This window comes from Manis javanica, chromosome 4 (genome assembly GCF_040802235.1).
Source record: "Manis javanica isolate MJ-LG chromosome 4, MJ_LKY, whole genome shotgun sequence".
In the NCBI taxonomy this organism is placed as follows: domain Eukaryota; kingdom Metazoa; phylum Chordata; class Mammalia; order Pholidota; family Manidae; genus Manis; species Manis javanica.
In genome coordinates this window covers 149,251,125-149,265,583 of record NC_133159.1, presented here as the reverse complement: position 1 = coordinate 149,265,583, position 14,459 = coordinate 149,251,125, and the positions used below count along the sequence as shown (strand labels likewise).

Genomic DNA, 14,459 nt, shown 5'->3' with positions numbered 1-14,459 from the left:
TGTTTCAGTACCTCAAAGACAGCTAGAGAGCATAGGGTATGAGGTACAGGCAGGGCCAAACAGCTGATGGTTTTCTAGGGAAAGGTGAGGCCAGGGAAGTCTGGATTTTAAGTGTGAAGGGAAGCCACTGGGAGGTCTGAAGCTGTGGAGACCAGTTCTGAGGCCACTGAAAGATGTCTGTGGGAGAGATCATGGGGGCTTGCATTTGGACGTAGTAAGGAAGGACACACTTAGGCTGTTCTGGAAGTCAACAGAATGGGACTCACTGATAGATCTGCTCTGGGTGGGGAGGTAGGGGGGTGGCAGGGGTCAGGGAAAGAGGTTTCAAAAGTGACATGTTGGTTTTGTGCCTGGAATAACTACCTTGGTAGATGGTCCTCATACAGGGAACACTGGGGAAAAGACGGATTTCTCCTCTAAGGGAGGGAGGGGCTTTTTCAGAAGAGAGGAAAGGAGTGTTCAGCTACTCCACTTGCTTTACCTGATTTAACCCTTACAAAAACCTGTGTGTTGATCCTATTAGTATCACTGGAGATGGCTCTTTGGTCTTGTGGAGAGAAATAATTCAAGAATGGGTGCATAAAGCCATTGAGCATTCAGAGTTTATTGGAAAATGAGAAATTTAGAAAAAGGCAAGAGTACACACCTGAGATTTGGGGCAGGGGCAGACCCAGAGGGGGTCACGCTGAGGGAAAAATAAGGAGCCTTTTTTATCCAGAGATGAAAACTGACTGAGATTAGGTCCCAAAGGGAACAGGTATGGTTTTCTCAGAGTTGGGGCATGCTCCATCCTCACTTTGGGAGGAGGGATTTTTTTACTGTATTTGGTCCCCATCCGAACTGTCATGGCGCTGAGAGGTATGACTTTTACTATACTAATGATGGAGCCATGTGATTTTTACTATGTTAATGGATTTTGGGGTGAAGTTTGGGTCAATTTCTCCAGCTATACTAATGATGGAGCCATGTGATTTTTACTATGTTAATGGATTTTGGGGTGAAGTTTGGGTCAATTTCTCCAGCATGTTGGAACCAGCAAGATTTGGCCATTCTATTGCCCATACCCTCACTCCACATCCCAAGGGAACAGCTTGCACAGAATGTGGAGCATGTAAGCAAGCATCTGATCCAAGTCCCCCCTCCCTCATCCTGCTTAAGTCTAGCTATCAACCTACTCTAACATGGCTACTACATCTACCTACTTTACAGAAGAATAGAATGGAGGTTAAGGAACTTCCCAAGTACCCTCAACTAGTAAATAACAGACCAAAGAGCGAACTCTCAAGCATATACTGCTTCCCTCACAGCCCCCAACCTTGAAAGAGGACCAACAACTGTCTAGGGCTCACAGTGAAAGCTTGGCCACTAAAGATACAGGAGGAAATCAAGAAGGAACTACATGGTATATAGCCAGAGTGGAAGAAACAGAAATTAACTCTATCAGGGGAGATGCAATCAAGACCAGAAAGCAATCCCAAAGCTTCAAAAGCAGGCAAGCAGATGGGGGCACACTCTCAAGATGTGCCTCTTCTTCACCTGCTCTCTAGGATGATTATTTCATTCCTTCTTTATTTTCAACACCCCTGCTCCTTCTCACCAGCCTCCCTCAGCAATGATCTTGCCTCATACTTGACACTGAAAAGCCATCAGTTGAAAAACCCTCAGTGTGGTCTCATTATATGAACAAACCCACCTACAACTGCACTCCCCATCTTTTCTGGCTCCCTCCTGCCTCCTGGGAGCTGCTCTCCCCGACCTCTCATTTCTCCTGCTCTGCTCAGACTTTCCATCTGCATAAGAGTTGTTCGTCCATCTTTAATTAAACCCCGTCAGGATCTGGCATCTCCCCTCTCTTCCCCAGCTGACTGCACACCCACCTCTATACTCTCCACCACAGCCTGACTTCCGGGATCTCTTTCTTCCCAGTGACGAGCCCTCACGTTCCTTCAGTGATCAGTCAACCCAAACTAGTTTGTGCCACCACAGGACCAAAAAGGTCACATCTAAATGCCATGGATACCTTTCTACATACATCTTCATCTCCCACCTGTTTTCTACACACTTCACTGTCCCACTTCCATTCCTTAGCTTCCACCAGAAGCACACTCCAGTTTCTTGGCTGCTCTCATGTTGCTCTTTCTCAGTCAGCTTCTGCTGTTCCATCTCTTTTGCCTTTCATCTGTTAAAGGTCAGAAATAGTCCTTAAATGTGCCCTACAGCTGAGCTCTGCCATCACTTCCCACCCCATTGGCCTAATTCAGTTCCTCCCGTTTTCCCCATTTTAACATGGAACCATTGTCCACCCATTTGTTCAAGCCCTAAAACCTGACAATTATCCTTGACAACCGGTCTCACGCATATCTACATGGAATCAATCCCCAAGTCCTGACAATTTTACCGCTTACATATCTTTCAGATCTGGCTAATTTCCTTGATCACCGCAACAATCTTCTTTGTAGCTAAATGCAGGTGCCTAACCCAGCACTCCTCCCTGCCCCCTGTATTTAATCTCCACATAGCAGTTAGTGACGGTAAACTGCACACATCACTTTCCTGGAGAGTAACACTATCTCCAGTTCTCCCTCTCCCCACTGGTGTGTGACCAGGGCTGAGACAGGAAGTATTGATCATAAAGAACAAGTAGCAGGATAAACAGATCACAGATAAACAGCAGAATAAAGAAGACAAACCTTGTATTTCAGTAACCTCAGATTACTGCCAAATTCACACATGGCCATCCTTGGACACAGTACCCCACAGGTCATTACAACCCCACCAATGGACATGCAGCTACCAAGAATGCTCCTTGCACTTTAGCATATTGTGTTAACTGCAAACACCTACAACAGTAACAACAAAAGGAACTCCGCAAACCGAAACCACTCAGACAGCGCCTTCTCTTCTTCTGAAAGAAGAGAAGAACAATCATCAACAGCAAACATGTGTTACAAAGGCAACACCAAAAGCCGGCTTCATGCTGTGCCTCCTTCTCGTGGTTTCCGGTACTCTGCACGTTCAGAGAAACCTCTCTAGTAACGAACTATAGAAATGATCCCTGAAAGTATAGTCTTAGTCGCAGCTTCTCTGTATCTGCTGGGTCTATGGAAATGCACACTTAGGTTGATGGCGAAATTTTTTCCACGTTCCTAGCTTTTCAGAAATCTTATAAATTACTTTTCAAAGTGTCATTTTATATACAATTAAAAACACCTCTCAGTACTCTTAAGCGGTTTGCTCTTTCAGAAACTTAAGACTTCAAGATCTTAATTAACCTATCACGGACCGACAGCCAATCAGAGCTCTGGTCCTTTCATCTCCAAAAACACTACCACTTCTGGTTTAGGATAAGACAACACCGTGCTCAGGTGTCGAATTAGTTTTCTAATCATAAATATGACAGGCAGCGTATGTGGGCGAGTTTTTTTTTTTAATCTCTTGAGACCCTGAATTTCAAAAGCTACTAAGTGGCGTTATTTGGCCCTTTTACTTTGGGATCATCTGCCCTTTACTCACTTGAGTGTGGACCTAAGGGGGCAAAATCAGGCTCAACTGTCTAGCTTTTCAAACTCATGTACGAGGCCAATCTTAGATGGGGAAGGGAGTTTATTTTGAAAAAGTTCTCTCTCCCTCTCCTTTTTAATTAGGTAAAGGTAGAAAACTGTAGTGCAGTTACTTTGCTACATTTTGGTCGGGGGTGGGGGAAGGGTCTGCCTTATTGGTAATTTTGTATGTTTTTGTACTGTTTGAATTTTTTTACCCTTAGACGATATCATCTTTATTTTTAAATATCAGCACGTATATCGAGACAGACATCACAGCTCAATCTTAGTTTGCTTCTTTGTACCTCAATAATAAAAATAAAAATCCAACCTAAGACATTATTTTTTTAATTAGAGAATCTTTAATATACAATCTTATGTTGGTTGGTTTCAAAAGTACATCACAGTGGTTCAACAGTCCTGTGATAAAATTATATTGCAACCGCAAATTATTCTGCCCCATTATCTGCCCCACCCCAACCTACCCCAAGCCCTCCCCTCCCATTTGGTAACCACTAGTTACTAGTTACTTCTCAGTATCTACGTTTCTACTGCTCTTTTGTTTCTTCTGTTTACTCTCTTTCTATATTCCACAAATAAGTGAAATCATATGGTATTTCTCTTTCTATGACTGGCTTATTTCACTGACCACAATACCCTCAAGATCCATCCATGTTGTTGCAAATAGCAGGATTTCTTTTCTTTTTATGGCTGAATAATATTCCATTCTGTATATATACCACCTCTTCTTTATCCATTCATCTATTGATGGACACTTAGGTTGCTTCCACATCCTGGGTACTGCAAATAGGGCGGAAATAAACATAAGGGTGCATAAATATCTTTTTGAATCAGGTATCTTGTTTTCTTCAGGTAAATTATTAGGAGTGGAATTACTGGATCAAATGGTATTTCTTATTTTTAGTTTTTTGAGGAAACTCCATACTGCTTTCCACAATGGTTGCACCAATTTGCAGCCCCACCAACAGTGTAGGAGGGTTCCTGTTTCTCTGCGTCCTCGCCAGCACTCGTTGTTTCTCGTCTTTTGGATAGTGGCTATTCTGACTGGTGTGCGGTGGTCTCATTGTGGCTTTAATTTGCATTTCCCTTACGATTAATGACATGGAGCATCTTTTCATGTGCTTATTGGCCATTTGCATTTCTTCTCTGGAGAAGTGTCTTGTTCAGGTCCTCCACCCATTTCTTAATCAGGTTGTTTTCTGGATGTTGAGGCAAATGAGTTCTTTATATATTTTGGATGTTAATCCCTTATCAGAGAAGTCATTTACGAACATATTCTCCCATACTGCAGGATGCCTTTTTGTTCTGCTGACGGTGTCCTTTACTATTCAGAAGCTTTTCAGTTCAATGCAGTCCCACTTACTCATTTTTTATTTTGTTTCTCTTACGTGAGGAGATGTGTCCAGGAAAAAGTTGCTCATGCTGATATTCAAGAGATTTTTGCCTATGTTTTCTTATATGAGTTCTATGGTTTCATGACTTATGTTGAGGTCTTTGATCCATTTCAAGTTTACTTTTGTTTATGGAGTTAGACAATAATCCAGTTTCATTCCCTTACATATGTCCAGTTTTCCCAACACCAGTAGTTAAAGCAACTACTCCCAATTGTACAGTCATGGCTCCTTTATCATATATTAACTGACCACATATGCATGGGTTTATATCTGGGCTGTCTACTCTGTTCCATTTATCTACAGGTCTGGTCTTCAGCCAGTAACAAGTTGTTTTGATTTCTATGGCTTTGTAGTAGAGCTTGAAATTTGGGAGTGTAATCCCACCAAGCTTTGTTCTTCCTTCTAAGGATTGCTTCTCAGACTGTTCGGGGTCTCTGGTGGTTCTATATGAATTTTAGAACTATTTCTTCTAGTTCACTGAAGAATGCTGTTGGGATTTTGATAGGGATTGCATTGAATCTGTAGATTGCTTTAGAAGCAGGATGGCCATTTTGACAATATTAATTCTTCCTATCCATGAGCACAGGATGTATTTCCATTTATTGGTGTTTCCTTTAATTTCTTTCATAAGTGTCTTGTAGTTTTCAGGGTACAGGTCTTTCACCTCCTTGGTTAGGTTTATTCCTAGGTATTTTAAACCTAGGTATTTTATCCTTTTTGATGCAATTGTAAATGGAGTTGTTTTCCTGATTTTTCTTTCTGCTCATTAGTTGTTAGTATACAGGAGTGCAACAGATTTCTGTGTATTAATTTTGTATCCTGCAACATTGCTGAATTCAGTTATTACTTCTAATAGTTTTTTGGTGGGAGTTCTTAGGGTTTTCTATGTATGAGGTCATCTGCAAACAGTGAGAGTTTAACTTCTTCCTTACAAATTTAGATGTCTTTTATTTATGTTTTGTCTAACTGCCATGGCTGAGACCTCCAGTACTATGTTGAATAAAAGTGGTGAGAATGGGCATCCTTGTCTTGCTCCCAATCTTAGAAGAAAAGCTTTTGGATTTTTGTTGTTAAGTCTGATGTTGGCTGTGGGTCTGTCATATATGGCCTTTATTAAGCTGAGATACTACCCCTGTATACATATTTTGTTGAGAATTTTTATCATGCATGGATGTTGGATTTTGTCAAATGTTTTTTCACCATCTATTGAGATGATCATATGATTTTTGTACTTCTTTTTTTTGAGGTGTTGTATGATATTGATTGGTTTGTGAATATTGTACCATTCTTACATCCCTGCAATAAATCTCACATGGTCATGATGGATAATCTGTTTGTTGTATTTTTTAATTTGGTTTGCTAATATTTTATTGGGGATTTTTACATCTATGTTCATTAAGGACATTGGTCTGCAATTTTCTTTTTGTAGTACCTTTGTTTGATTTTGGTATTAGAGTGATGTTGGCCTCATAGAATGAGTATTTAAGTATTTCCTTCTCTTCTATCTGGAATACTTTAAGAAGGATGGGTATTAGCTCTTCTTTAAATGTTTGATAAAATTTAGCCGTGAAGCCATTTGGTCCAGCCATTTTGTTCTTAGGTAGTTTTTTGATTACCAATTCAATTTCGTTGCTGGTAATTGATTTGTTCAGATTTTCTGTTTCTTCCTGGGTCAGCTTTGGAAGGTTGTATTTTTCTAGAAAGTTTTCCATTTCTTCTAGGTTGTCCAATTTGTTGGCATGTAATTTTTCATAGTATTCTCTAATAATTTTTTGTATTTCCATGGTGTCTGTTGTGATTTTTCCTTATTCATTTCTGATTCTGTTGATGTGAGTACACTCTCTTTGTTCCTTGATAAGTCTGGCTAGCAGGTTATCTATTTTGTTTACTTTCTCAAAGAGCCGCTCCTGGTTTCATTGATTCTTTCTATCATTTCATTCTTCTCAATTTGATTCATTTCTGCTCTGATCTTTATTATGTCCCTCCTTCTAGAGACTTTATTATGTCCCTCCTTCTAGAGACTCCTCATTTGTTCCTATTTTTCTAGTTTCATTAACTGCTCATGTCTCCATATACTGCTTGATCTCTTTTAATTTGGTCATTGATCCATTGATCACTTAGGAGCATGTTGTTAAGCCTCCATGTGTTTGTGGGCTTTTTAGTTTTCTTTGCATGATTTATTTCTATTTTCATACCTTTATGGTATGAGAAGCTGGTTGGCACAATTTCAATCTTTTTGAATTTGCTGAGGCTCTTTTTATGACCTAGTATGTGATCCATACTAGTAATAGATTAGTAAAGAATTCTCCATGACTCTCACATTTCTGCATGTCAGCCTTTATTGTGGAGTATCTTCTCAAGGATGTTTGCATAGTGAACAGACTTGGAAGCTAGAGACAGTATCTTCCTCCAGAGCAAACAGCAGGTTTGTTTCCTATCCAGCATAATAAAGATATGTCTCCCTCTGGGGAAGAGGTCAGGCAGGCTTATGCCCGTTGAAAGGATTCAGGATCCCTACACTTGGGTTTCCAAAGCCCCTCTCCTGTCATGCAAGCCAGGCTGTATGCAGCCATCACTTAGCCCTCTTGGCATCACCCTCTGGGAATTGGGCCTTGGCACAAAAATGACAATATATTAGCTACTGTTATCGCTGGGAGTAATAAATTGTCATTTGTCTCTAACCCAGGAGTCTTATTATTTTCTGCCAGCATCCAGAGAACTGACAGGCTAGCTTGGCAGCTTGCAAGTAGGGTAAAACAGATCTTGACAGCTACCTCACTCGCTTACCTCTACCCTGCTGAAAATACTTCAGTGGCACCTCATTATTTTCAGGATGAAGGTGAAACAGCTTGAAATGGCTTATAAAGCCCTCTGTGTCTTGGTTCTTCCCCTTTTTCACCAATCTCATGCTTTAATTTAGCTCACACCTCCTCTTCTCACCATCCCACACTCACCCACTTTCTTGGAGTCTCTCAGATTCATTATGCTTCTACCAAAAAAGACCTTCACACTTGTTGTTACCTTTGCTTGAAATGCATCTCCTTGCTCTCCTTCCCTGGTTACTTGTGATATTGTGGTATAGTAAGAAATATGTATTTTGGTCTTCATCCTGGTTCCTGGCCAGGGCTCTAAAACTTTTATGATTTCTTAAGTAATAAAGGAGGTAACAGGAAGTTCTTTTGTTCTAATATTTGGTGTTTGACCCCGGTTCCTAACACATTTCCTGGGTGACAGAAGTGTCTTTTGTTCTAATGGGACAACTTTTGGTGGGATCCTGGATAGCTTAAGAATGCAGGCTGAGGCAGAGAAAGACAAGTGCCAAATGATTTCCCTCATTTGTGGAGCATAACAACGAAGCAAAACTGAAGGAACAAAATAGCAGCAGACTCAGAGACTCCAAGAAGGGACTAGTGGTTGCCAAAGGGGAGGGGTGTAGGAGGGAGGGTAGGGAGTAAGGGAGAAGGGAATTGAGGGGTACTATGTTTAGTACACATGGTGTGGGGGATCACGGGGAAAACAGTGTAGCAGAGAGAAGGGAAATAGTGAATCTGTGGTATCTTACTACATTGATGGACAGTGACTGCATTGGGGTATGGGTGGGAACTTGATAATATGGGTAAATGTAGTAACCACATTGTTTTTTCATGTGAAACCTTCATAACAGTGTGTATCAATAATACCTTAATAAAAAAGAAAAAAGAGTGGAGAAGGAAGAAAAAGAAAGGGAGAGAAAAAAGAATCATCAGACTGAGTTTATAATAGCATTACAAGTGAGTTAAGGCAGACTGCTAGATTAGTAAAGAAGCTACCCTTGTACCTTTCGTAGCCGTGAATCAAAAGCCTGCAAGGGCAAAAAGTACATACCTATCGATAATCACCCTAAATGTAAATAGACTAAATGCACCAATCAAAAGACACAGAGTTACACAGTGGATAAAAAAGCAAGACCCATCTATATGCTGCCTATAAGAGACTCACTTCAAACCCAAAGACATACACAGACTAAAAGTCAAGGGATGGAAAAATATATTTCATGTAAATAATTGGGAGAAAAAAGCAGGAGTTGCAGTACTTCTTTCAGACAAAATAGACTTCAAAACAAAGAAAATCACAAAAGACAAAGAAGGACATTACATAATGATAAAGGGCTCAGTCCAACAAGAGGATATAACCATTATAAATATATAGGCACCCAACACAGGAGCACCTACATATGTGAAACAAATACTAACAGAAATAAAGGGGGAAATGTTAGGAGATTTCAACACACCACTCACCCCAATGGACAGATCAACCAAACAGAAAATAAGTAAGGAGACAGAGGCACTGAACAACACATTAGAACAGATGGACTTAACAGACATCCACAGAACACTCTACAGAAAAGCAGCAGGATACACATTCTTCTCAAGTGCATATGGAACATTTTTCAGAATAGACCATACACTAGGCCACAAAAAGAGCCTCAGCAAATTAAAAAAGACTGAAATTGTACCAATCACCTTCTCAGATCACAAAGGTATAAAACTACAAATACATTGAACAAAGAAAACAAAAAGAACTCACAAACACATGAGCTTAACATGCTCCTAAATAATCAATGAATCAAGGACCAAATTAAAACAAAGATCAAGCAATATAAGGAGACAAGTGAAAACAACAGCGCTATGCCCCAACTTCTGTTGGACACAGCGAGGGCAGTTTTAAGAGGCAAGTATGGCCTATTTAAAGAAGGCAAGTATGGCCTATTTAAAGTCACAATTATTGAAACTGGAAAAGAAGAACAAATGAGGCCCAAAGTCATCAGAAGGAGGGATATAATAAAGATCACAGAAAACGTAAGTAAAATTGAGAATAAAAGAGTAGAAAAAATTAATGAAACCAAGAGCTAGTTCTTTGAGAAAACAAACAAAATCAGTAAACCCCTAGCCAGACTTACTAAGAGAAAAAGAGAATCTACACACATAAACAGAATCAGAAATGAGAAAGGAAAAATCACAATGGACACCACAGAAATACAAAGAATTATTAGAGAACACTATGAAAATCTGTGTGCTAATAAACTGGATAACCTAGAAGAAATAGACAACTTTCTATAAAAATACAACCTTCCAAGTCTGCCCAGAAACACAAAATCTAAACAAATGAATTACCAGCAATAAAACTGAATCGGTAATCAAAAAACTACCCCAGAAGAAAACCGCTGGACCAGACGGATTCACTGCTCAATTCTATCAGACATTTAGAGAAGACATAATACCTATTCTCCCTAAAGTTTTCCAAAAAATAGCAGAGGAGGGAATACTTCCAAACTCATTCTGTGAAGCCAGCATCACTCTAATACCAAAACGAGGCAAAGACACCACAAAAAAAGAAAATTATGCACCAATATCCCTGATGAACATAGATGCAAAAATACTCCACAAAGTATTAGCAAACCGAATTCAAAAATATATCAAAAAGATCATCTATCATTATCCTGTAGTATTTATTCCAGGGATGCAAGGATGGTACAACATTCGAAAATCTATCATCATCACCACATCAACAAAAAGGACAATAAACACATGATCATCTCCACAGATGCTGAAAAAGCATTCGAGAAAATTCAACATTCATTCATGATAAAAATTCTCAACAAAATGGGTATAGAGGGCAAGTATCTCAACGTAATAAAGGCCATATATGACAAACCCATAGCCACCATTAACAGCGAGAGGCTGAAAGCTTTTCCTTTAAGATCTGGAACAAGATAAGGGTGTCCACTCTCCCCACTTTAATTCACCATAGTTCTGGAGGTCCAAGTCACGGCTATCAGACAACACAAAGAAATAAAAGGCATCTGGATTGGTAAGTAAGAAGTTACACTGTCATTGTTTGCAGATGGCATGATATTGTACATAAAAAACCCTAAAGAATCCACTCCAAAACTACTAGAACTAATATCGGAATTCAGCAAAGTTGCAGGATACAAAACTAATACACAGAAATCTGTTGCTTTCCTATATACTAACGATGCACTAGCAGGAAGATAAATCAGGAAAACAATTCCATTCACAATTACATCAAAAAGAATAAAATACCTAAGAATAAACCTAACCAAGGAAGTGAAAGACCTGTACCCTGAAAACTACAAGACACTATTGAGAGAAATTAAAGAGGACCCTAATAAACGGAAATTCATCCGATGCTCTAGGGTAGGAAGAACTAATATTGTCAAAATGGCCATCCTGCCTAAAGCAATCTACAGATTCAATGCAATCCCTATCAAAATACCAACAGCATTCTTCAACAAACTGGAACAAATAGGTCTAAAATTCATATGGAACCACAAAAGACCTCGAATAGCCAAAGCAATCCTGAGAAGGAAGAATGAAGCAGGGGGGATGTCGCTTCCCAACTTCAAGCTCTACTACAAAGCGACAGTAATCAAGACAAGTTGGTACTGGCACAAAAAAAAGATCCATAGACCAGTGGAACAGAACAGAGACTCCAGATATTACCTCACACATATATGGTCAATTAATATATGATAAAGGAGCCATGGATATACAATAGGGAAATGACAGCCCCTTTAACTGCTGGTGTTGGCAAAACTGGACAGCTAAATATAAGAGAATGAAACCGGATTACTGTCTAACTCCATATACAAAAGTAAACTCGAAATGGATCAAAGAACTGAATGTAAGTCATGAAACCATAAAACTCTTAGAAGAAAACATAGGCAACACTCTCTTGAATATGAACATGAACAACTTCTTCATGAACATATCTCCCTGGGCAAGGAAAACAAAAGCAAAAATGAACACGTGGGACTATATCAAACTAAAAAGCTTCTGTACAGCAAAGGACACCATCAGTAGAAGAAAAAGGCTTCCTACACTATGGGAGAACATATTCAGAAATGACATATCTGATAAGGGGCTGACATCCAAAAAATACAAAGAGCTCACACACCTCAACAAACAAAAAGCAAATAATCCAATTAAAAAATGGGCAGAGGACCTGAACAGACACTTCTCCAAAGAAGAAATTCAGATGGGCAACAGGCACATGAAAAGATGCTCCACATCACTAATCATCAGGGAAATGCAAATTAAAGCCACAATGAGATATCACCTCACACCAGTTAGGATGGCCAACATCCAAAGACGAACAATAACAAATGCTGGAGAGGATGCAAAGAAAGGGGAACCCTCCTACACTGCCTGTGGAAATGTAAATCGTTCAACCATTGTGGAAAGTAGTATGGAGGTTCCTCAAAAAACTAAAAATACAAATACCATTTGGGCCAGGAATTCCACTCCTAGGAATTTAGCCAGGATCCCAGATTCAAAAACACATATATATCCCTATCGCAGCACTATTTACAATAGCCAAGATAAGGAAGCACCCTAAGTGTCCATCAGTAGATGAATGGATAAAGAAGATGTGGTACATATACACAATGGAATATTATTCAGCCTTAAGAAGAAAACAAATCCTACCATTTGCAACAACATGGATGGAGCTAGAGGGTATTATGCTCAGTGAAATAAGCCAGGCAGAGAAAAACAAGTACCAAAATGATTTCACTCATATGTGGAGTATAAGAACAGAGCAAAAACTGAAGAAACAAAACAGCAGCAGACTCACAGAACCCAAGAATGGACTAACAGTTACCAAAGGGAAAGGGACTGAGGAGAGTGGGTGGGAAGGAAGGGATAAGGGGATTAAGGGGATTATGATTAGCACACATAATGTAGGTGGGGCACAGGAAAGGCAGTATAGCACAGAGAAGACAAGTATTGACTCTGTAGCATCTTACTATGCTGATGGATAGTGACTGTAGTGGGGTATGTGGTGGGGACTTGATAATGAATGAGGGAATCTAGTAACTACAATGTTGGTCATTTTCTTCTCTAGGGCCTCTTCATCCTCAGGGCTTTTGCATCCCTTTAATTCCCCTATTGCCTCTTATGTGTACCTTTTATTCTGACTTCTACTTTTACCTTAACTTCTTTTTTTTTCTTAAGGAGAAATATCACTTTCTCTCATGTGATTGTATATTAATGATACCAAAATAAAAAAAAGTGATACACCTACACTATGTAAAAAAAAAAAGAAAGAAACATTGACTGATGGTAGTAGTTCTTCAGGCTGTTGAAGGTGACTCAGAACTTCAAAAAAGAATGGAAAGCAACAGAAATGGTAAATGCATAGTGCAATGTAAAAGACTGCTTTTCATTTTCATTTCTTTAAAGTATGGTGATTCTTTAAAACAAAAATTATAAAACAATATGGGATTCATAACTCATACAGATATAATACTTATGACATCTTTAATACAAAAAACAGTGTAGGGGGAGAAATGAGCCTATATGGTTATATATTATATGTCAGGTGGTACAATATTAACTCTAGCTAGGCTGTAAAAAATTAAAGATCTATATTATAATCACTAAAAAACTAATGCACAAAATATGACTAAAAAGCCAATAGCTTAATTAAAATGTAATTCTAAAAAATAATTAAGTCAAAAGAAGGGAGAAACAAAAACAGTACAAAAAGAAAACAAAAAATAAAATGTTCTAAACCCAAGCACATCAATAATTACATTAGATATTAATGGACTAAACACTGATTAAAAGGCAGAGAGTAAGAGAATAGAATTTTACAATGCAAGTCTCAACTATATGGTCTCTACAGAAGACAGATTTTAACTATAAAGATATAGGTAATTCCATGCAACAGTAAGTAAAAGGGGGATGACGGGACTATTTGATATCAGATAAAACAGATTTCAAGATAAGTATAACCAGAGAAGAAGAGTGACATCTCACAGTGGCAACAGGATCAATTCATCAAGAAAATGTAACAATCCTAAATATGTATACACCTAACACCAAAATCCTTCCAACAGCCCATGAAGTCTTGTCTAGCTGGAGCTTGCCTTGCCAGCTTCACCCACATCACCATCTCCCACCCTTTGTTCTCTCCTCCAACTCAAGTCATTCAGACCCTTTTCTTCTCTAGGGCCTCTTCATCCTCAGGGCTTTTGCATCCCTTTAATTCCCCCATTGCCTCTTACGTGTACCTTTTATTCTGACTTCTACTTTTACCTTAACTTCTTTTTTTCCTTAAGGAAAAAAATATCACTTTCTCTACAGGTTTCCCTTAGTGTGCTCCCTTTGCCTCCTGCCCTTCTCAGTATCTGAACTACTAAACCATATCTGTTTCTTCTGCTGACTTACATTCCTGGAAAACAGGCCATACATATTTCCTTGGCAGCTCTAAACCCAAGGCTCAATGAATATATGTGTAATGAAAAAATGAATAAAGGTTGAGGTTCTGGAACTCATCTGTGGGTAAAATTGTAACATTTCCAGAACTTCTCGCCTGGCTTTAGTGCATTTGCATATCCTTGGGTGGAGAGAAGTTCATCTCCATATCAATGGGTAATTACTTGGGCAACTGAGGAGGACATGTATGAAGCTGAGAGTTTAAAGGGAGCGGCTGGCTTGCT

At 39.2% G+C, this 14,459-nt stretch overlaps 2 pseudogenes; both read right to left on the bottom strand.

Moving 5' to 3' along the window:
• LOC140849096 (inactive serine/threonine-protein kinase TEX14-like) overlaps window positions 1-14,459 on the bottom strand; it is a 43,929-nt pseudogene that overhangs the window by 15,686 nt on the left and 13,784 nt on the right.
• LOC140849326 (small nucleolar RNA U3) lies at window positions 2,879-3,071 on the bottom strand (annotated as a pseudogene).